This window comes from Schistocerca piceifrons, chromosome 3 (genome assembly GCF_021461385.2).
Source record: "Schistocerca piceifrons isolate TAMUIC-IGC-003096 chromosome 3, iqSchPice1.1, whole genome shotgun sequence".
NCBI classification, from domain to species: Eukaryota; Metazoa; Arthropoda; class Insecta; order Orthoptera; family Acrididae; genus Schistocerca; species Schistocerca piceifrons.
In genome coordinates, this window is record NC_060140.1 from 262555594 (window position 1) to 262580194 (window position 24601).

A 24601-nucleotide genomic window follows, 5' to 3' on the forward strand; every position below is an offset into this window, starting at 1 on the left:
AGTAGACCAGTTGATATCACAGCAGCTGAGAAGAGTGCTCCATCTACCATCTTCGGAGGATGCCATGGGTCTGATGATGGTCATGTGATACAACCGAAACTGGTCACCTATGTTCTTGTAGCATACGTGGTGCGATCAAGACTGAATTTTAAAAAGAAAATTTTTTTTTCGCTGTTCCAAAAATGTTTATTGAAATTGTTTTAAGTAGTCTAAGTGCCGGCACCGGGGTTCCCCTCTCCCTTCCCTCATCACACAAAACGAACATAACACTGCACTTTACACGCACAAATTACACTCATCTGCACTCCACAAATACACGTACCCGCAAGGAAAGTGGGCAATGTGTGCGCAGAATGAACACACTTTCCGCTAGGCGACGGAACCCACCCCGTGGTGTTTCCCAATCAACAGTGTCACACGGTACTAACATTTTTACTAAATATGTTGTAGTCGTGTTCTTCTGTCGGAAAACTGGTTCGATGCAGATCTTTAAGCTAGTCTATCCTGTACAACCCTCTTCATGCCTATATTAGTAACGCAACCATTCATTTCAAACTGTTTAGTTAAGCCTTGGATGTCGCTTTACAATGTTTACCTCAACACTTCTCTCCATCACCAAACTGACGATTTCTTGATGCATCAGGATGTGTACTACCACACATACCCTCCTTTTAGTCAAGTTGTGCCATAAATTTCTTCTGTTCCCAGTTAGATTCAGTACGTCATCATAACTTATCTGATCTACACATCCAACTCTCCTATAGTCAGCATTCTTTGTGGCACCACATTTCATTTCTTGTCATAATGTTTCACTTCCGCACAAAGCTACAATCCAGGCAAAAGATTTCAGTCAAGACTTTCTAACATTTAAATTTACATTCGCTGTCATCAAATTTTTCTGTTTGGCAAACACTTATCTTGTTATTAAATATCTGCATTTTATATCCTTTTCCGGCCATTTTCAGTTTACTGCATAAATAGCAAAACTCATAGACAGTGGTTCGACAAAAATATGAAATCACCGTAAGAAATGCAAGCTCCAGCGTAAATGCAGATGCTAAACGAGCTGTTGTATTTAACATCGAGCGGGACTTGTGCAATGCCTTCAGTACGTTGCAGGCGTCAGGTCAGAAGGGTGTTCTGCATAGTTGAGAGTGCATTATGTCAGAAATAGGTGAATTCGAACTTTGAATAAATTGTTGGTGCTCGTATGGTGGGTGCCAAGATAGCCGAGTGTTTGTTTTTCAAGAGGCACTGTATCGTACATTCATACCGCATAGAGGGAGAGCGGGAATACATTATTCGCTAAGTCACAACGCGGAGCCGCGCGGGGTAGCCGAGCCGAGCCGAGCGGTCTATGGGGCTTTGCCACGGTTCGCGCGACTCTCCCAGTCGGAGGTCGAGTCCTCACTCGGGCATGGGTGTGTGTGTTGTCCTTGGCATAAGTTAGTTTAAGTTAGATCAATAAGTTAGTTTAAGTTAGATTAAGTAGTGTGTAAGCCTAGGGACCGATGAAAAATTTTTTGGAAATTTGTGGGAAGATCCTGTGGGACCAAACTGCGAAGGTCATCGGTCCCTAAGCTTACACAGTACTTAATCTAACTTAAACTAACTTACCCTAAGGACAACACACATACCCATGCCCGAGGGAGGACTCGAACCTCCGACGAGGGGAGCCGCACGAACCGTGACAAGACTCTTGACACCGCTCGGCTACCCCGCGCGAATGTTTCGTACAATAGGAACTTACCACAAATTTCCAATTTCCACAAGGCGGACGAGAGTGTGTGTTGAGTGATCGTGATAGACTGGCACTGAAGAGGATTGTGAGGAAAAGTAAAGAGGAGGACAGCTACAAAAGTCACCACCGGACTGAATGTCGCACTCGCGATCTGTGTCAGCACCAAAAAACACGAAGGGCGAACTGGAATACCAAAGCCACACATCAGTGATGCAAACGTCGGTAACCGGAAAAAGTGGTGTCAGAGTAATGAAACCTGGGCTACACAGCAATCGACGAATGTCATTTGGTCGGGTGAGTCTTGTTTCACACTGTCTCCAACTTCTGACCGAGTTTACGTTCCAAGAGTGAAACATGGCGGGGGTTCGGTGATAATTTGGGCAGTCATATCATGGCATTCCATGGGCCGCATGCTTACTCTGCAAGGTCGTATTACTGCTAGGATTATGTAACAATTTTAGCTGATCAGGTACATCCCACTGTGCAATATTTGTTGTCGGCCGCGGTGGCTAGCGGTTCTAGGCGCTCAGTCCGGAACAGCGCGACTGCTACGGTCGCAGGTTCGAATCCTGCCTCGGGCATGGATGTGTGTGATGTCCTTAGGTTAGTTAGGTTTAAGTGGTTTAAGTTCTAGGGGACTGATGACCACAGATGTTAAGTCCCATAGTGCTCAGAGCCATTTTTTGCAATATTTGTTCCCCAAAAGTGATGCTATGATTCAAGACGAAATGCCCGTGTTCACACAGCTTATGTCATCCAGGGTTGGTTTTGTAAGCATCAGGATGAATTGACGTATGTCTTTTGGCAACTGCAGTCACCCGATTTTTGGAGAGAAGAGTGCGTGATCGCTGTCTACCTTCATTACCGTTCCCAAAAATGGCTCTGAGCACTATGGGACTCAACTGCTGAGGTCATTAGTTCCCTAGAACTTAGAACTAGTTAAACCTAACTAACCTAAGGACATCACAAACATCCATGCCCGAGGCAGGATTCGAACCTGCGACCGTAGCGGTCTTGCGGTTCCAGACTGCAACGCCTTTAACCGCACGGCCACTTCGGCCGGCTCATTACCGTTCCCATTCACACATCTGTCCACTTGGTATTCACCCTAAGCTCAGGGCAAATTGTATTGGGGAGGGAGGCATGCTTGGTTGGCCTATGCAGTTGTTCAAACGCACTGTACGTGAGTGGCGTAGTGGTTAGCGTATCTACAAAGTGACCATGGTCCCCAGGTTCGAACTCCGGCCTTGGTAAAAATTTTCATTCCTCGCTTCAGTCTGCACATATACATGAAAGATATTTGAAATTTGAGAAGGTCTCTGGAACCACATAGTTGCATGTGACTCATTACCGTTACCTGAAAAAAATGTTTAAATGTGTGTGAAATCTTAGGGGACTTAACCGCTAAGGGCATCAGTCCCTAAGCTTACACACTACTTAACCTAAATTATCGTACGGACAAACACACACAGCCATGCCCGAGGGAGGAATCGAACCTCCGCCGGGACCAGCCGCACAGTCCATGACTGCAGCACCTCTGACCGCTCGGCTAATCCCGCGCTTACCGTTACCTGAACTTGGCTCTATTTTGCAGGACGAATGCTGTAAGATTGCCTTGAAAACTGTATGTGACCTGTATTTATCCCTTTCAAGACAACTGGAAGCTGCTTTGAATGCCGAAGATTTTCTTACATCATATTGGACACGGTAATGTATTCTGTTTTTGATGTTCGCATATTTTTGTACACCCCCAGCCCGTGCTACTTTTATCTCGTTTCCTCGTATAGTTCCCTTAGCATCTCTTGATTATATTAAAAAAAAAAAAGGTTCAAATGGCTCTAAGCACTATGGGACTTAACATCTGAGGTCATCAGTCCCCTAGACTTAGAACTGCTTAAACCTAACTAACCTAAGGACATCACACACATCCATGCCCGAGGCAGAATTCGAACCTGCGACCGTAGCAGTCGCGCGGTTCCGGACTGAAGCGCCTAAAACCGCTCGGCCACAGCGGCCGGCAATTTTATTCGGATACATTCCATTATCTTCCTTTTACTTTTGTTGACATTTACGTTACAGCCCCTTCTCAAGACACTGTCCATTCCATTCAACTGATCCTCCAAGTCTATTGCCGCGTACAATTTATGCCCACTTGTACCCCAGAACGACTGGTAGTCGTAAATTACTATCCTGAGAAACAGCCACTGAGTGCGGCGCGAATGCTGCGGCACAAATAAGCGTGCAGAGTGTGGGCTGCTTAGTATTAACGAGCGCGACGGACGCGAGACAACCGCGGAGCGCCTAATTGGCCGGCGGCTTCCCTAAGTGCGCGCGCGCACGCCACGCCAGGAGCCGGGCCCTGTCCCCGCGGCGGCGGCGCGCGGCCGTCGACCCGGCCGCTTCCGGAAGCCGCCGGCTCTCATTCAGTGCGAGCGGCCGCGACCATTTGACGCCGTGCTCCGGTGGCAGGGCGCGACCAGTCCCTGGCAGAAACGTCTCAACTGGCAGCGACGGAGACGCAACATATGCTTGACCTACCGACGGGTGAGGCTATCGATATAACGTGCGTAATGTGCATCCCTGGGAGGCACAGCCCGACAGACGCTGCGCGCAAAAAATTGTTCAAATGGCTCTGAGCACTATGGGACTTAACTTCTGAGGTCATAAGTCCCCTAGAACTCACAACTACTTAAACCTAACTAACCTAGGGACATCACACACATCCATGCCCGAGGCAGGATTCGAACCTGCGACCGTAGCGGTCGCGTGGTTCCGGACTGTAGCGCCTAGAACCCCTCGGCCACCCAGGCCGGTCGCTGCGAGCAGCGCTAGAGGCTGGGCATCAAACCTTTGGCATCGAACGGACTATAAATTCTGCCTCAATATATGCCAAATCCAACGTAGGGACACAAGTATACTGTACATGTCGAGTAAGTCATCAACTTAACTCTGTATACACATGATTAAATTTATTTTCATATGCACGAGGCTTTCAATACGTTTTGTGTGGGTCGTATTATCCCAGGATTACGCTCTAAGGCAATAAAAGAGGCACCACGAAGAACTGATCCAAATTGGTCACGAATTGGTAGTCATAAAGGTATCGACGGGAAATGCAAAACTGTAACCTTCGGCAGCCGATGGATGAATGTGTGACGCTGGAGCACAATTTCTCCGCGCAGCTGGGAAGGATAGTAAACAGGGGGCATGTCGATAATACGGCAAAAAGTCTTTGCGAAATTCATTCCGTGTACTCAGTTGGACGATAACTATGTCTCACAGACAGGAACGTGAACAATATGCGCAGATGTCCGCACTTGAGAGATGAAGTACGAGTAAACATGGGCTCAAAGTATCTGGTTGGGACCATCGACCAATTGCTCGACATTTGAAAAGGGGCGATGCCATTATTCGACGATGTTGGCAGGAATGGATGAACCATGGCCAAACACAGTGTGACGAAGGAAGCAGTTGACCTAGATAGACGACAGAACATGTCTACCATTGACCTCTGTAGAAGAACAAGCCCGCTTGCTGTGGTGTCGAGCATATTCTGCCTGGAATCGCATTGACTGGAGCAGAATTGTCTTCAGTGATGAGTCCCGCTTCGAACTGAGCATCGATGACCAACGAGACGCCGGCCGCGGTGGTCTAGCGGTTCTAGGCGCTCAGTCCGGAACCGCGGGACAGCTACGGTCGCAGGTTCGAATCCTGCCTCGGGCATGGATGTGTGTGATGTCCTTAGGTTAGTTAGGTTTAATTAGTTCTAAGCTCTAGGCGACTGATGACCTCAGAAGTTAAGTCGCATAGTGCTCAGAGCCATTTGAAACATTTGAACCAACGAGACCCGACAGCCAGGAGTGATGGTTTGGGATGCCATTTCCTAACAAGTTCCCATTGGATGCAATTCGCGTCGCCCTTACAGCACAGCGGCAAGTCGACAATATTCTACGCCCCGTTTTGTTGCCTTTCACGGCAAGCCGTAATGGCTTTATATTTCAGCAAGATAATGCCCACGCGCATAAGGAGGGAGTTTCTATTGATTGCCTTCGTGCTGACCAAACCCTACCTGGGCCAACAAGTTTCCCAATTAAGAAAATTTGGGACATTTTGGGCAGGGTCCTCCAATCGCCTCGGGATTTTGACAATCTAATGTGCTATTTGGACAGGATTTGACACGATATCCCCCAGGAGGTCATCCAACAACTCTATAGATCAACGCCAAGCCGAAGAATTGCTCGCCTAAGGGCCAAAGGATGATCAACGTGGTACTGACTTGCTCAATTTGTGAAGCTCTATCCCTTGACTAAATTATTATGAAATTGTCATTATTTGTTTGTCTCTGCATGTACTTCACATTTACCGGTTCGAGGTGCGTAGTTTTTTGTTGGTTTTTTTTTTTAAATTTTTAAATTTTTTTTTTTTTTTTTAGTTCCCACCCCCGAAGTCTAAGGTTTTCGGGAAGTTTCCGTTAGTTGTAAGTCAAATGCTGGGACTGGAAACCCGCATATTGGCAAATGTTCTCAACTGGAACTCCCTCTATGGCACTAGCAGCTCGTCTGATACTTGGGTGAACAGCTCCTGACTACAAGGGGTCATTATCCGAACTGTTAACTGTACTTATAGAATGAAATGATCGTATGGCATTATTGGCCGGAAGACCCTGTCAGTGGCTGTTCGACTGCCTCATTCAAGTCTTTCTATTTGGTGCCTCTTCGACGATATGTGCATCTTAGCGATGAAGATGAGCTGAGATTATTAGGATAACACAGACACCCAGTCTCCGGACGAAGATAACCACCTATCCGGCTGCAATCGAACCCGGGACCCTGCGATCTAGGGGCAGCGACGGTAACCTCGAGACCACGTGCTGCGGACACTTAGAGAATAAAAAGTGCAGGTCGGTTATAATTAAACTTTTGCTACATGAGCCAGTGTAGACGGAAAACTATTTACCATATGGGTACCCAGTCCTACAGGAGTAATGTTCAGATTGCGCTGTAGGCTTTGCGTTGTTAGTGATGCTGGTGTCATGACTTGCCGTTAGGTGCCGGTACTGGTATGGGGAAGTAGGGTTGAAACGCTAGCCTCAGTGAGGATTGGAGTTGCTGACAGTGTATATGGGTATGGACAAAACGAGCATGGCTTTACTCGTAAAGCTGTTTTATCAAGACAACAGCAATAGTACTGCTACTTTTCGCGAGTATCAACACCTTAAAGCAATATGGAGAGGTCCTCTTTCCGCACTGGGCTTGAAGAACGTGAATTAACTGGCGATTTGAGAATTGCTCCGGGCTTCGGGGAGCAGCCGACGCCCAATTGTGCCACAGATTGTTGAAGAAGTGACTGTTTCCATGACCGACAATGCTGAACGCAATGTGCGATCTTCAAGCAGTGCAAAAGCTGTGTCACGACAGGTGAACATTTCATGGTGCACCGTTCGAAACGTGCTGTGAAGAATTGTCCTGCAATCTCTATTGCAGTTCCAGACTGTCGTGGGTTCAGATACTCGTCACAATGAGCAACCTTTGTCCTGAAACGTAAACACGGTACGCAATGTACGAATATTAAGCTCTGACGTGGAAATTAAAATGTGTGGCACAATGAGCAACGTTTGTAACCTGGAACGTAAAATGGTACGCAATTAACAAATTTTACACTACCATATGGAAATTAAGATGTCTTTCAATGGTTTATTCCGTATTTCTCTTCCACATATCCTTGCAAATGTTACCACATACTTTCATTGTCCTACGAACACTTGTTTGCTATGGCAGCCCCCGATGTAGTGAAAGCTAAATTAGAACCACCCTCTATCTAAAACAATAAATCCGCCAGACGGATCACTGCGCTGTCTGAAGCTGTTGGCAGCGCGCCATACTAAGCAAACGTTAACGACCTCGCAATGTACTTGGATTTTGTATTGGATTTGTCATTGAGGGCCTTCCCTGTGTTTACAAAAATAATAGGTTCTTGTAGTTCTTGTAACGTACGCTGTTTGTTTGCATCTTCAGTGATACGAAAGTGTTGGTCAAATAAGCATAAGCCGAAACATTACGACCACAGCCCACCGCGACTTTGGATGCCGCCAGGTGGCGCCGAGGGCAAGTAACGTAGTAACAAAAGGATGCAAGCGGAGCACACAAGGGTGGGGGATCACCCTAGCGAAGATATGGGCTACAAATGGAAAATCCATTGAGATAAAGGACTTTGACAAAGGACAGAGTATTATTATGCAGGGTCTGTGAAGGAGTATCAGGGAAACGGCGAAGCTGGTGGAATGTGTAAGAGGTCCGAGCAGATGTAATTTTATGCAAGAGGTCCGAGCAGATGTAATACAGATGTAATTTTATGTAAGAGGTCCGAGCAGATGTAATTTCGATGTATTGCTCATGCGCTGCCTGCGATATGCAAGGTATAAGAGAATCGCTGACCAGAGAGCAGTGTTGACTCAGTACGAACTGTGTAGCTGTACCAGTAAGTTGTTGCTAGTCTGCGCTTGTGTGGAGTCTGCTCTGCTCTGGTCTGGTGTATCGTGTTGGCTGGCCGGTCGCGGTGCATCGATGCCGGAGCCTGAGTATTATTGTATATGGTAAAAAAGCAGCCTCGCGCATATCTAGTAAAGTTATGTGAACTCCCATGTAAATCTTTTAAAAATGTCCTAATAATAATCTTTGTCATATAAAGTAATTTCCAACAAGCATTGATTTCAATTTAAAGAATTTACTAATTTCTCCAATCCATGATCATTCCGATTGTTGCAAGAGAAAAATCAGTTGCTTCCTTTCATAAATGACAAATCTATCGGCCAGCATTGCACAGAGCTGTGCCGGAAAAAGTTATTGTAAGAGCAGATAGTTGGCGACTTTATTGAGGTAAGAATTTTTGCTTTTTATTCAGAATGATCTTACAGGGCCATGACGCAGCACTGCTGTCGTCCAAAATTTACCAGGTTACTGAATTTATTTTTTATTACGAGGTTTAGGAATTTTTCTGTTTCGAGCTTACATTAAATGAGAAAAGAATTTTGTGGGTACATTAAATGGGAAACAAATTTTGTGTGGAGGTTAAATATGAACGAATTTCTGTAGGGAGGTTATAAATGGGAACCAATTTTGTTCTGAGGTTACAAAAAAAATAGAATCATATTATTGTTATTATTATTATTATTATTGTTATTTAAATTTTGTGGGGAGGTTACACTTGGCGACAACCGGCCAGGATCGTATTTATTTGTGAATCTCTGAGAAGTAGTCTTATATCTGCTCTTATTTACTTAAATGTAATTTGCATCCGGCGCAACGCATTTACTAATTTGTCACTCTTTCTTTCACAGATCATCGGCAATTTATTGCTCTTTGTTGTAATTGTGTTTGTTCCATTTTTGCTTTGCCTTTGTTTCATTTTTGTGCTTAATTTCGATTTGTGAGAGAATGCCGCGAAAAACTGTTAACAGTACGTCGCGATGTGCAATGAGTGAAATAGCGGACTCGAATAATTTGACCGATAATACTTGCGACACTCGGTGTAATAATGATAATCCCCTAATTAAAGATAATCAGTGCCTGCCGATCACTAGTATTGAGTCAAATCCTAATGATGGGCAAATAAATTCAATTATGCCCACAGTAAATTTAACAACTGATGACGCGGCACGTTCCGATACAATGGACGCTGCCCAGTTTAACACACCCGGTTTGCAAAATTTGAATTGTGAACAGATAAATTTTTCTCACGAAGATGAACAATGTAGTCACAATACGTCAGATTTATTTGATTCCGAGGTAGTGACCCACAGTGCACACCCGATTGGAAAACCTTTTTGAGAATCACAGAATGACCAAATGGTTACACAAAACGTGACAATTGCAGGTACGCTATCAAACAGCACAGAGAATAGAGTAGGTAATATTGGCATGGATCAAGTTATGGCATTATTGCTACAACTTAATGAAAATCTCAAACAACAACTTAATGAAAACAATTAAAAACAAGACAACAATTTCAAACAACTTAATGAACAGAACAAACAACTTAGTGAACAGATTACTGCCGTTGCCGCGCAATGTCATGATACTAGAGAACAATTACGCGAGGAAATTAAGGCTTGTGCTAGGAGCAGTAGTGAAGAAATTAGATCTGTTGCTCAAGAATTAAGGAATATACAAGCAGCTACAACGAAATTACTTAGAGATGAAATTAGTGCAGTCGCTAAACAATGCTCTGAAAACGCAACACAGTTACGCGACGAGTTTAAATTAATGTCAGCAGGACTTTCACGTACACTGGATGCAAAAGTAGACACGAAATTTGACCAACAGAACAGCCAAATTGACGAACGTTTTAATCACCACCTACAAAACAGTGAAACGTGTGACCGTAAATTTATACAGGAACAGAATAAAGTAAAGCAACAAGTCATGGAAACAATTACTGCACAGAGAGAGAAAGATAAGCGTAAATTGTTTACGAAAGCAAAAACATACGTAGACAACAATATTGCAACAGTATCAGACGAAATTAATACTATCAAACAGTTGAACACCGAATTACATGATGAAATTTCTGATCTTAAAACAAAAACAGACACACATACAGTAGACTTTCAGACAGTGACCGACAGACTTGAACAATAAGAACTAATACAGGATCCCGATGACATCAAAGCAGACGTTAAAAAATTGAACAAAATCACACGTAAAATACAAAAACAAATTAATGCATGTGATACTAAAAACGATGACCAGGTAAAAGCACTGACTGAAAAATATGATGAATTGGCCAGTCGTGTTGACGTTATCGAAAGTAATAATGACACCAAATCAGACGATACGTCACCTGTTTCGTTTAATCAAACACCCGAATTCCAAAATTTACAGCAGACGATCAGTGAGATAGGTTCATCCAATAATACATTACGTAGAAAATTGTCATCTTTACAGCAAGAGGTGACGGAGATGAAAAATATTTCAGCCTTTAACACATCACAGCATACGCCACTTTGCGAACATTTGTCAGACTCACACAGCCAGTATAATTTAGGTAATTTACAAAGAGTACGTGAGTTAGATTCTGAACAGACACAGATAAACAGATTATCATTCAATCCTGAACCTGTTGACACATTCAGAGACGATAACGCTGATTATAAGCAATTTTTATCCATAATAATGACAGAACACAGAGTCACGCTTTGGACTGGATACGACAATTTGCTTTTGTATTTTCTCCAGCTTGGCCTGTAATGCAGAAACTAGAATTGGATTGGATACAACAACTTGCTTTTGAATTTTCACCGGCATTGCCCGTAACACAGAAACCAAAATTTATTTGTAGCGCGTAATAGACCTCAGGGGACTCATTACGCTTCGATGAATATGTGCTGTAGCGTGCACAGGGCCCCGAGCCGTAGTAGTGCTGTTTCATCTTTAGTTTTCTGCACTGCTGCCTTCTCTTTTACTATCCTTTATATCTATCAAAACAGCTCTTCAACTATCGATCTATCTAGGATTAAGAATAAATAATGAAAATCTGATATGACAAGTTTTACCGAAAGTGACAGTTTTTATTAGACACTCCCGAAATGACAAGAAATAACAGCATAATTTTAATAACAGATAAAATGGTAATCATCAGTATGTACAAAATTTTCAGCAATAGCAGACACATTTTGATAACAATAGAGGTTTTTCCCAACAACAACAACAAAACCAGCCTGTTAGCATACCTAACAAACAATGTAGTCTGCATGGTCAACCAAGCTTTAGTGTTTCGCCGCCTGCACGTATAACGTCGGCTCCGCCAAATAGTAACGCACAGCAACAAGGAAATCAGTACGTGCAGAAAACACACCATTTCAACTCATATCGCAATGCACCGTATAGAAATGGCTATCATGACAGACGTAAAAGTAATGAGCGCAATTTTCAGCGTAACAGTCGGTCTTACCAGCAACAGAATCATCCGCAACAACAGATTATCATGAATGAACCAGACAGTCGGTATCATCCCGAACGTAATACATCAGGAAGAAGTAACAGGACAGTACAAATAGTGAAAATGCCACAGCATCCTCCCGCGAATAACAGCACGTCAGAAAGAATTTGACCAGATACAGTACAGGTTGCATCTTCCAGCAACGCAAGCACTACTTTTGACACAGAGAATCTTGTTCACGAAAATGTTATTACTTTTTACGACATCCGAGACACTCTTTTGCAAAAAAAAAAAAAAAAAAAAAAAAAATTCAGCTCCATCCGAATTGCAGAAAGTACACAGCTTTTCTCTGTTTTGGTGACTGTTACCAGTTTTGTAAATTACCGTTCGGTTTAACTATTTCTTCAGCAGCATTTATTCGCGGTTTGAATACTATACTTCCGACGGAATCAAAAGACAGAGTCACAACGAATGTAGACGACATTCTTATTGCAGAAGCTAACTGGTCTGAACATAATTTGATTCTTGAACAACTGTTACAAACCTTTCGTGCGCAAGGACTCACAGTTAATCTCAGTAAATCGCACTTTGGCAAGACTTCTATAAAATTTCTTGGACATGTAATTGCAGCAGAAGGCATTGCGCCTGACCCGGAAAAACTTCAAGCTTTACGTGACATTACTATTCCTACGACGAAGAAACAACTACGCAGCTTTTTGGGTTTAATTAACTTTTTTCGTAAATTTATTCATTACTCTGCTTTAGACACCCCTAGATTATGTCAATTGACAGGTAAAAACACTATTTGGTCCTGGGATAGCCAAGCACATTCTGAATTTGTCAATCTGAAAGAAGCTTTGTTGAATGCACCACTTTTATCACATCCAGATCTTACTAGAAATTTTTCCATTGCCACCGACAGTTCTAACACCGCTTTAGGCGTACACATTTTTCAGGAAATTGAAGAAGATGGTTCTACAGTAATTAAAAACATCGCCTTTGTGAGTCGCATTCTGTCACCTGCTGAACGCAATTATTCTGTTACAGAACTTGAAACATTATGTGTTGTATGGGCATTTACGAGATTTAGGCATTTTTTTTTATGGAAGACACACTACCGTTTACACAGATCATAGAGCTATACAGTTTTTACTTTCCGCTAAATTTACACATGACAGATTAAGCAGATGGAAACTTTATTTACAGGAACTTAATTTTACAATTGTTCGCATTCCCGGTACACGAAATATTGTAGCAGACGCACTATCCCGTTCTCTCAGCAACAATCAGCAAGACATCGCAACCAACTTCTGCAAAGCAAATTTCAGCGTCATGTATATTCAACAAGTTGCATTTGAAAATTTCATTTCGTCGTCATTACGAGACATAGCACAAGAGCAGAGTAAAGACAACGTATGGAAAGAAATTAAACACCTTTGGTAAGATAAGAATAATGTTACCATTAGAAACCATTACACTGTACGCAATAATATCCTGTTTCGCCGCTCTCACCCTGACAGCAACAACTGGTTACTATGCATTCCTGACGAGCTTGTTAACAAATTAATTTGGTATACTCATTTAAGTTACGCACATTACGGAGCCAGAAAATGTTTTCTTATACTGAGACAGAACTGTTATTTTGGCAATATGGAGAAACGTATTCGACGAGTTTTAGCGTCATGTAAAATCTGCCAGAAAGCTAAGTCAGATACGACTTCACATATTCCTCCATTACATCCCACTGTACCTGTTAAATTGAGACACATGGCCGCTGTAGACATTTTTGGTCCGATTCCCAGAACTAACAGAGGTTTTTGCTACATCTTTGTCGCATTTGAACTCACTTCGAAATTTGTTACCTTCACTCCGTTACGCAAAGCTACTGCTAAATCTGTTTCGAAAGCATTTATAAAACATTTTCTATTTCATGTAGGGCATGTATTGAAAGTAATTTCCAACAATGGATCACAGTTTCGATCTGCTATATGGACACGTATGTTATGAACAAGAAACATTTCTCCAATTTATATATCCAAGTATCACGCTTCTTCGAACCCTTGTGAACGACTAATGAAAGAAATTGGTAAACTGTGTAGAATATACTGCCATAAAAGGCATATTGATTGGGACACACACATACTCTCATTCCAGGATGTAATTAATTCCATACCAAATGAATCTACTATGCTATCTCCGACTGTTATACTGAAAAATGTTAAACCACCTAACAAAATTAAAGAATTAGTGTCCTTTCCTACATCTCGTCGACTACGACACCATGAAATAATTGACATTGCGCTGAACAACATCAAACGTGCCGCAGAGCGCCGGAGAAGACAGCAAAAACAGGTTTGTACACGCCGTGACTTTCACATTCGACAGAAGATATTAGTACGCACACATTATTTATCCAACAGAGGAAAGAGTAGATGTAGTAAATTTGAGCTTCTATACGCAGGTTCATATCGAATTCGCAGCATTCATCACCCCAATGTAGTACACGTCGAAACTCTGAGAACCAGAAAAAGTAAAGGCAATCACCATGTCTCCAATATTAAACCCTTTATTGAATGAACATACTTTATGATTTATCACACTGTAATGTCATTTCCTGATTTTTATATGACCACTTATGCAATTATTTATATGAACACTTACTGATGATTATCATATTTTTCTTGGCAAGTGCCCCGCAAGGTAAGGTTAGCAGGTCGCTTTTCTTGTTGTTACACATCAGACCGTGCACATTTTTCCAGATAAACTTACATATTTTATGACCAATTATGCAATTCTATCTATGTGACTACTTACTGATGATTATCGTATTTTTTCTTGGCAAGTGCCCGGCAAGGTAAGGTTAGCAGGTCGCTTTTCTTGTCGTTATACATCAGACCGTGCACATTTTCCATTTTTCGTGTATGTATGATTGTTTTCCTGTTTTGTTTGTATGCATTACGAAATCCTGAAGATATAACAAACACCAGTTGACTTTGACATTTTTCGTTATGATATCTCAACATCGTGACTATTTTACATTTTTTTAGCTACTACATTATGATACTCTGTGTACATTTTTTGCACTTGAAAACTGTCTATGTTTTTGACATAATACGTTTTCTGTCATGCTATGCTGTATGCTTAATTATATCACTAGAAACACGTTTTTATTTTATGAGTACATGATTTAAATGCACGATATTAATCCTTATTCATCATTTTCAGAAAGCAATAACGTGTAAAAGAAATATATTAAACAAACCACTGTGGATTACTATGAAATGGGAATTTCACCTTCGGAATGAACGAAAGAAGATGCAATACCTCGTCACGAAGAGTAAATGGATCAGAATTAACAAGCGTTAACAAGAATATACTATACACATTGTATGATAGCAGTCTTAACTAATTATTTTTCTTTCAGAATACGAGGCGATTGATGCAGGCTGTCAGACAGAACTGTGTAGTTCTTAGTCTTAGTGATGAAATATGCTAGGAATAAGAAACTCTATACTATGAATAGTTGTATGAAGTAAATGGTAATATGAATAATGAAGTGTTTTTTTTTGCAGATGATAATGAATGATGATGAATAGTTATATGAAGAATATGCTAATATGAATAATGAAGTTTTTCTTTGCAGGTGATGATAGTAATGAAGTTATGGTAATATGAATAATGAAGTTCTTCTTTGCAGATGAGAATAATGATGAAGTTTATATATTTACTGTTAGTTAAGAAATGCTATGTAGTTATTTAAGTATTTGTTGCAGTTCGTTTTGACAGTATGTCTTATGTTGCATGGTATAATGACTGAATGTTCTGGAAAGGACAGCTAGAGTACATACATATTGAGTACACATTTAATTACCTGTTAATTCGAAGTTCACTACTTTTCAGCATAATATGTGTTTCTTCTTTCAGCTTAATAATCCATTTTGTATTTTTCCAGGAGAAGCTATTCATGAAATTAATGTGCTATAAGCAGTTAGTCATTAAACCTGTTCTAGAACTTGCATTTTTTTTTACCAATTTGTGTGTATCATTCATGAATGTGATCACATATACTCCACTTGTTTCATAACCTTGCTACAGCTGACTCATGACGAATGACGTTACTAATCGTTATTTGCAGCAATAAGCAAAAAGCAAATATTTTCATGCCCCAGCAATTAATTATCGATCCCAACGCAATACATTGCTAGCAAAAAAAATGTATTACCAGTCCCAAATAATGCTACCAGTTTAAGAGAGTTCTGAGTAATACTAAATGATGTTTTCTAACCACAGACCTTGAGTAACAGTTACAGTGTGTTACATTTTAAATATGTCCTATGTCACTTGAATGATGAGTTCTGAGTAATACTGAATGATGTTTTGTAACAATATATAAATGCTATGCCAATAATTTCTGTAAATAATATTTTTGTTATACTCGCTAAATGCTATGCTAATAATTAACTCTCATTTTGAATGATGACTTCTGATGGTTTGTAACTGGCCAATGAGTGCCAATAATTATTTTAAATATGTCATATGTCACTTGAATGATGAAAAATGTTTTGTAATATTCAATACTTGCTATATGTTTAGTAACTGGCCACTATTTCTTATATTTTAAATTTGTATTATGTCACTTACATGCTATTATATATGAATACCAGTAGCTTGATGCTACACTCATTAGCTCCTGTTTTGAATGATGACTTCTGATGGTTTGTAACTGGCCAATGAGTGCCAATGATTACTATAACTAGATGAATTATGTAAATGGTATGCCATTAATTAACTCTTGCTTTGAATGATCACTTTTGAATAATGCATAAAAATGGTTTGTAACTGGCCAATCAGTGCCAATGTTCACTGTAATCAGAAGACTTATGAATAATATTCTGTAATACTTCATACATAGTACAGCAATGAGTGCCACCAATTACTCAAATCGGTTGATAGACTAGTGTAATTCTGAATGATGACTAGCATAAGACTTAATGTCCTTCACCTTCTGACCTAATTACCAGAAGTTACTGCAATATCCGTTTGTCCTGTCTATCCTTATGATCATGGAGCACTATATTTGGTTTCTGCACTAATTCTACGTTGGTGAAAGAGTGTGGTGTTGGCACATCATGGTGTCCACCACCTTTAACAATGGAGATGTTATTATGGTTCCACTGTTTGGTGTACCTAATGTACTACCAAATGATAACATTGAATATTAATACGACATTTCAGTGTCTTGGCTACACTGATTAATACTTCAGGGAAGAGCAGATTGTCTCACTTGGTGTTGTGCTTCTGTCGAAAGATATGGACTTTCAGTGAAGCTACATGCAACCTACTGTGCTACAACCATGATGCAATCCTTCCCTTTCCTATCCCAGTTCTTGTAAAATGGTAAAAAAATACTACAGTGCGTATGCACTTTATGTCATTTGTGAACATATTTTATACTCATTGCGTATACTAGTTCTTGTAAAATGGTAGAAATATATAAGTGCGTGTGCACTTTATGTCATTTGTTAATATGATTTTAATATAATTTGTACTCATTGCGTATACATTTTGTCATTGCTTGATATGTTCTGTACCACAGTGTGTATGCACTTTATGTCATTTGTTAACATGTTTTATACTCATTGCGTATACTAGTTCTTGTAAAATGGTAGAAATATATAAGTGCGTGGGCACTTTATGTCATTTGTTAATATGATTTGTACTCATTGCGTATCCTAGTTCCTGTAAAATGGTAGAAATATACACAGTGCGTGTGCACTTTATGTCATTTGTTAATGTGTTTTGTACTCATTGCGTATACATTTTGTGATTTCTTGATATGTTCTGTACTCAGTGCACGTGCACTCTATTTCATTTCATGTTCTGCTCTTATATATATAGATATGTATATACTCTGTGACTGTAAATTTAGTTAATTAAGAAAAATTTGTTGCTCATGGCAAGTCCAATTGACTCACCATCGCTGCCAAATTTTTGCCCCCCCCTCCCCCCCAGTGGAGGGTTATGTAAGAGGTCCGAGCAGATGTAATTTTATTCAAGAGGTCCGAGCAGATGTAATACAGATGCAATTTTATGTAAGAGGTCCGAGCAGATGTAATTTCGATGTATTGCTCATGCGCTGCCTGCGATATGCAAGGTATAAGAGAATCGCTGACCAGAGAGCAGTGTTGACTCAGTACGAACTGTGTAGCTGTAGCAGTAAGTTGTTGCTAGTCTGCGCTAGTCTGCGATTGTGTGGAGTCTGCTCTGCTCTGGTCTGGTGTATCGTGTTGGCTGGCCGGTCGCGGTGCAGCGATGCCGGAGCCTGAGTATTATTGTATAAGGTAAAAAAGCAGCCTCGCGCATATCTAGTAATGTTATGTGAACTCCCGTGTAGGTCTTTTATAGATGTCCTTGTAATAATCTTTGTCATATAAAGTAATTTCCAACAAGCATTCATTTCAATTTAAAGAATTTACCAATTTCTCCAATCCATGATCATTCCGACTGTTGCAAGAGAAAAATCAGTTGCTTCCTTTCATAAATGACAAATCTATCGGCCAGCATTGCACAGAGCTGTGCCGGAAAAAGTTATTGTAAGAGCAGATAGTTGGCGACTTTATTGAGGTAAGAATTTTTGCTTTTTATTCAGAATGATCTTACAGGACCATGACGCAGCACTGCTGTCGTCCAAAATTTACCAGGTTACTGAATTTATTTTTTATTACGAGGTTTAGGAGTTTTTCTGTTTCGAGCTTACATTAAATGAGAAAAGAATTTTGTGGGTACATTAAATGGGAAACAAATTTTGTGTGGAGGTTAAATATGAATGAATTTCTGTAGGGAGGTTACAAATGGGAACCAATTTTGTTCTGAGGTTATACTAAAAATAGAATCATGTTATTATTGTTATTATATATTAAATTTTGTGGGGAGGTTACAAATGTTCACTACTACTGTCGTGAGCACCTGTGGAAAAAGGTAGAGAGAGAGTGAAACTATCAGTAGGCGCTAAATGTTTGGACGTCCACAACTCTTCACATAATGTAAGGTTCGGAGGAAATTTGGAAATTTGTGGTAACTCCCAATGGTGCCAAACTGTTGAGGTCATCGGTCCCTAGGCTTATACACAACTCAATCTAACTTAAACCAACTTATGCTAAGGACAACACACACACACACACACACACACCCATGTCCGAGGGAGGACTCGAACCTCCGACGGGGGGAGGCGGGCGAACCGTAGCAAGGCGCCCACTCCGAGGCTTGTCTCCTCAGTAAAGTAGAATAGATGGTGATCTGTCGCATCTCTGCCGAAAGAGCGCAACGTTAGTGCACCCACAAGTGTTTTGGTGCACACTGCTCAACGTACATTGATTAACGTGGAGCTCCGCAGCAGACCACCCCTTCGTGTTCACATATTGATCCAACGACATCGTCAATTATGATTGCAGTGGACACGGAACAGATTTGACCGGCGATCAATGGAAACGTGTCAGCTCTTCGGGTGAATCAAAAATGCTACATCAAGACGCTGGTCATTTCACAAACGTCATCATCGACGCGAACGGCCGTTCGAAACGTGCAGCCCGCCACGGACGCAGACTGGCGGGAGCAGTATAATGCTATGGGAGACATTCTCCTGTGCTTATATGGGACCTGCGGTAGTAATATAAAACACGCTAACAGCTGCGAACCACACGCAACCCTTCATGCCTGATGTCTTCCACGACGACGATTTCATTTTTCACCGGTATAATTGTCCCTGTCTCGGAGCCAGAACACTGCTACAGTGGTTTAATGAACATTACAGTGAACTCACGTTGATTTAAATCCCGTAGACCCACCTGGGTTGGCGCCTGGCGCCATAAACTCGTAGGTAAGCGCCCCGTTAGTTACGCGATTACATGATCTGTGGGTAGACATGTAATGTCACATACCTCCACAAACCTTCCAAAAAACTGTCGGATCTCTCATACACAGAATCAGTAATGTATTTCGTTCTGAAGGACAAACAAGCTGTTACGGAGATGATCATAATGTTTTGGCCCATCAGTATATTTTTGCAAGAACCACTAGATGAAGAACTGTTCCCTATGTTTACCAAACGTGCACTCTGTATTATTTCACTATCCGATATGCGTTACAATTCAGGGAAAGATTTTACCCGTATCATGTGAAGGGTGAAACCGCTTAGGATTTTCAAAAATGATTACAAGAATAGTTTTTGGTTCCCATATGATCGTTACTGTATACATTCCCGAGTTTACCCAAACGTAGAAGAGGTTCTCCATGACGTCAGTTGGATCTTTCCTGGGCTTTGTGAAGACAATAATACCGTAGTGACGAGAGATCATGCTAGGAGGCAGCACTAGACAGAGAATCGTAATTCGCGGAAGAGATGGCTCTGAGCACTATGGGACTTAACTCCTAAGGTCATCAGTCCCCTAGAACTTAGAACTACTTAAACCTAACCAACCTAAGAACATCACACACATCCATGCCCGAGGCAGGATTCGAACCTGCGACCGTAGCGGTCGCGCGGTTCCAGACTGTAGCGCCTAGAACCGCTTGGCCACTCCGGCCGGCGCGCGGAAGAGAATGTTCATTGTTGATGCAAAAGTCAATCCATTAGTACAGAGCAGAGCTGACTGGCCGAAAGGCAGAACGTTAAAGCGTTTCATGGAGCAGCTCGGATTAGGAATCTAGAGCATAAATGTGGGAGTGAAGAAAATATGTTTAGCGCCGCACTTTGTGAATCGAAGAGGTGATATACGTGGTGAAAAACTCCTATTCAGAAGGGGAGCTAGGAGTCCACATAACTGATGAAGTGCTATTTAAGTTTGAAGATGTACACTTCTCAACAGCATCTACCAGAGTGCTGCTATCCATAGTTTTTTAGAGGCCATAAATTCTGTAGATCTTTATGTCACTATAGTTAAAAGAAATGGAGCAATATGCAGACTCGCAGTTTAGATTCAGGAAGTGTGTTAACACAAAATGCCTTTATTCTTTTGTATATGAGATCACTGAAAAGCCGTATGAGGGGTTATAATAATCGCCTAATAAATCTAACACATAATTCATAAATTATTCTATTTTCAGGGATACCTGACATAGTGGAACATGTGAATTTAATGTAACAGCGTCTAATCCGAATGCACACTGTTTCAGACATTGTAAAAGTGGAATACTAGTACCACAAGATGATAATACGTTACAACGGAAAACATGAAGAGTTGATTTTGATGTCGTTTCAAAAATTAGTGCTATACTTTGTAGTGATGGTAGTAAGGGTAGAAACAAGTGTCGATGGTAGTAGTAGCATTTGTATAGTAGAACATTAAATGCGCCACACTAAATTTGTTATTTACGAAGGAAACAAACCAGAAGAATGCAACAGTATAGGTCGTAATGGTAGAAACAAGCGCATTGTCAAAGAAATATGACGTCAGTATACAAGGAAAGTCAAGCTGCTATAACCTAAGAGCATTTAGACATTGCAAATATAAAAAAATGGACACCGCTATGTATAAAGTAAGTTACTAGTTCTCCACCAGCTGATATGACCGAGCGGTTCTAGGCGCTTCAGTCTGGAACCGCGCGACCGCTACGGTCGCAGGTTCGAATCCTGCCTCGGGCATGGATGTGTGTGATGTCCTTAGGTTAGTTAGGTTTAAGTAGTTCTAAGTTCTGGTGGACTGATGACCTCAGATGTTAAGTCCCATAGTGCTCAGAGCCATTTTAACAAATTTTTTTTTTTTTTGAAAAACGATGTTTGCTCGTAATAGTTCGCTGTTCTGGCTATTGTGACAACCCCTTATATTGTAGTATTAGCTTTTTACCCGCGGCTTCGTCGTTGTGTGCCTGTATCACATATGTCATTGATGCTGTGCTGTTTTATACCATGCGACTCCAGACGGGATCTTAAATTGAAGTGTGGTATTCAGCCGTGAGGCATGATATTAGGTCCCGAAACACTTTGGTTCGCTGCAGCGCTCATTTTCTCGACCTGGTCGACACACTGAACAGAACAAATAAGAGGCAAATTGCACTTCATACTTTTAAAGTATTCCAAATAAACTAAATACAGGAGAGAAATGCCAAGATACGTCGCTTTAGAACATTTTTAAATATCATCCCCTTCCTCTCATACCTATCTCTAGGGGCACCTTACATAAATAGTACATTAACAAAAGTAATGCCATGTATATACCAAATTTGATTGATATTGCTCCAGGCGTCCCTGAGCTATGCTTTTATGTCACCATTTTTCACTCCCATCCTAAGCCGCAAGGGCGATATACTTCGTAGCGATGGTAGTAAGGGCAGAAACAAGTGTCGATTCTAGTAGTAGCATCTGTATAGTAGAACATTAAATGCATCAAACTAAATTTGTTATTTACGAAAGAAAGTCCCTGTCACCCAGGGGACCTTAGTCTCATTATATTTTTTTTCAGGTTACAAGTGGTACGTGTACCATGTTGGTAGAAATTATTTCAGGCGTGACAGAAATGGGCTGCTGATGTCAGAACTGTCAGCAATGAGCTTAACTACCCCAAAACAATGGATTCGATAGTAACTAATATTTTGTCGCTATAGAATATTCTTACATGTCACGGCTTCTCATCCTCACGCCCAACCCTAAGACTGGTAGTAGGACTATATTACTATCATAATATTTTTATGTAAATAATGGGTTATGTTTACACAACATTTGGTTGAAATCATACATTCCTGAGCTATGCTTGTATGTCACCCCGTTTTCATCCCCACTTCCACCCCCACCCCCACCGCTATGGAAGATAGGTGGTCCGTACGCTGTGCTTCTATCCAGATAGTAGATGGTATATGTACCAAGTTTGGTTTAAGTCGATCCACTAGTTTAGGAGCAGATGCGTAGCATATGTGTGGCGTTCAGTAAGCAGCGCAACACATTTTCTTCTGAAAGGAGATTGATTTTATTCAGGATTTCAATGCACCACATTAATCCTCACTGTTTTGGCTACAAAACCTTATTTTTCAACATAATCTCTGTTCAATGCGACAGCCCTACGCCATCTCAATGGGAGGGCCTCTACGCCCGCATGGTATCACTGGTCGACGTCGGAGCAAATGTCTTGCTCCATCAATAACCTCCCCATCATCCTCGTAGTGTTTCCAGCGGAGTGCTTTCTTCATTGGGTCAAACAGATGGAAGTCGGAGGTGCGAAATACGGGCTGTCGGAGGTGCGAAATACGGGCTGTAGGGTGGATGAGGGAGAACCGTCCAATGAAGTTCTGTGAGCTCCTCTCGGAAGCGCAGATTTGTCATGGACAATGAGAAATTTGTATGCATTTTTGTGGCGGTCGAACACATTGCAGGAGTCACAGCTGTGTGCGATCGGCCGGCACGTGGGAGACCGGACAGGTTTGCGCGACCCTGCGTTGATGACAGACGCCTCGCCCAACGACTCACCGTACTTTTGTTCACTGACACGTCTCCGTAGACAAACTGCAAGGACCTACGAATATCTGTAATGCTCCGGTTTTCCGCCAAGAGAAACTCAATGACATGTCTCTGCTTGGGACGCACCTACGTTACAGACGCCATTTTGAAGACAACGTATAGCGGCGCTACCTATTGGAACTTCATGAAACTATACGGGCTGAAGCGGGAATATTTCACTATGTCCCAAAACAAATTCCGTATTTTTTCAACCGAAATTTGTCGAGAAAAAAAGTGATGCATGAGCCGTGCGTGGCTCGTGCTCCCACCATCATGTATTTTACACCCTGTTTTTAACGTGCTTCCATCTTACCACGTTAATTTAAATTATTACTGTCACTGAGTTGCTGCTTTGCCTGAACGTGACCGGCGCTAGCAGCGGGTATCGATATATCCCCTCCTGTAGTATCTTTGCTCGACTTCTATTACTTCCCGGTTGTTGTCTGTCGTAAGTCAGTTCGCGTCGGGAGTTCGGGTCTGCCAGTCAGTTGGAAAGTGTCTGGAGCGCAGTCCGGATCTGCCAGTCGGGAGTTGCAATGCGGCACTAGCGCAGTCGGGTTGGACCAGCAGTGAGGTCTGCGCCGACATGGTACGCCTGACCATTGCCGCCACTCATCACTTGAGTCGGGCCACGGTCTTGGTGGATCGGCGGTTGGTCGTCCTACAGGACGACGTGTTTTGGCTCGCCGTTCGTTCATGAGGCGACTATGTGTGTGTGTGTGTGCATCGACTCCCGATTGTCTTCGTGTGTACTTAGTTACTGTTGGGTATCGTTCAGTTCTTCGTGCAAGTGTTTGTCAGGTTGTGTGTGTAGTTGTCGTTGTTTCCACTGACGACGATTTTAGATGTTGTCAGCATTCTGCGGCGAGTCGGTCGGTTGTTGTGGATGAGGGAAGTTATCTCCGCGCGGTGCAGTTGGCTGGATCCGCTGTCGGATCCTGGGCAGTGTCGGAGCGTGTGTGGAGCTGTCCGATGGCCTCGAGCTTCTTGGTTCACAGACCAAGGACTTTAAAGTTGAGTAGTGGTTTCAAGTACCCACGCCACGTTCATTCATGTTGTGTGGTTCGTTTCGGTGGTTCGCTGTTGGGGCGGTTTCCCTGTGAGAAACACCGTGTGTTTGTATTGCTGAAATTTAGCCGCCAGGCGGTGGAATTAACTATATTGGTTGACTACAATTCAAGTGCACCAGCGCAATTTTCTGCCTTGTGGCCGTTAGTGTTCCGGTTATCTGCCCTGGCCACTAACGTAATTTCAGGCAGCGTCCTTTCCTCACCTGCTGTCGCTGTTCAACACGGTGTGTAGTTTGACAGCTTAACACATACACATATTTGATTGCGATAATGACGCCATAACATTTTGTGTTTGAATTCTCCTGTACTGATTGATGGCAAGCAAGTCGTTTGTCGGTCGGTCCGCGGCTGTCCCTTGGTTGGGTTCTG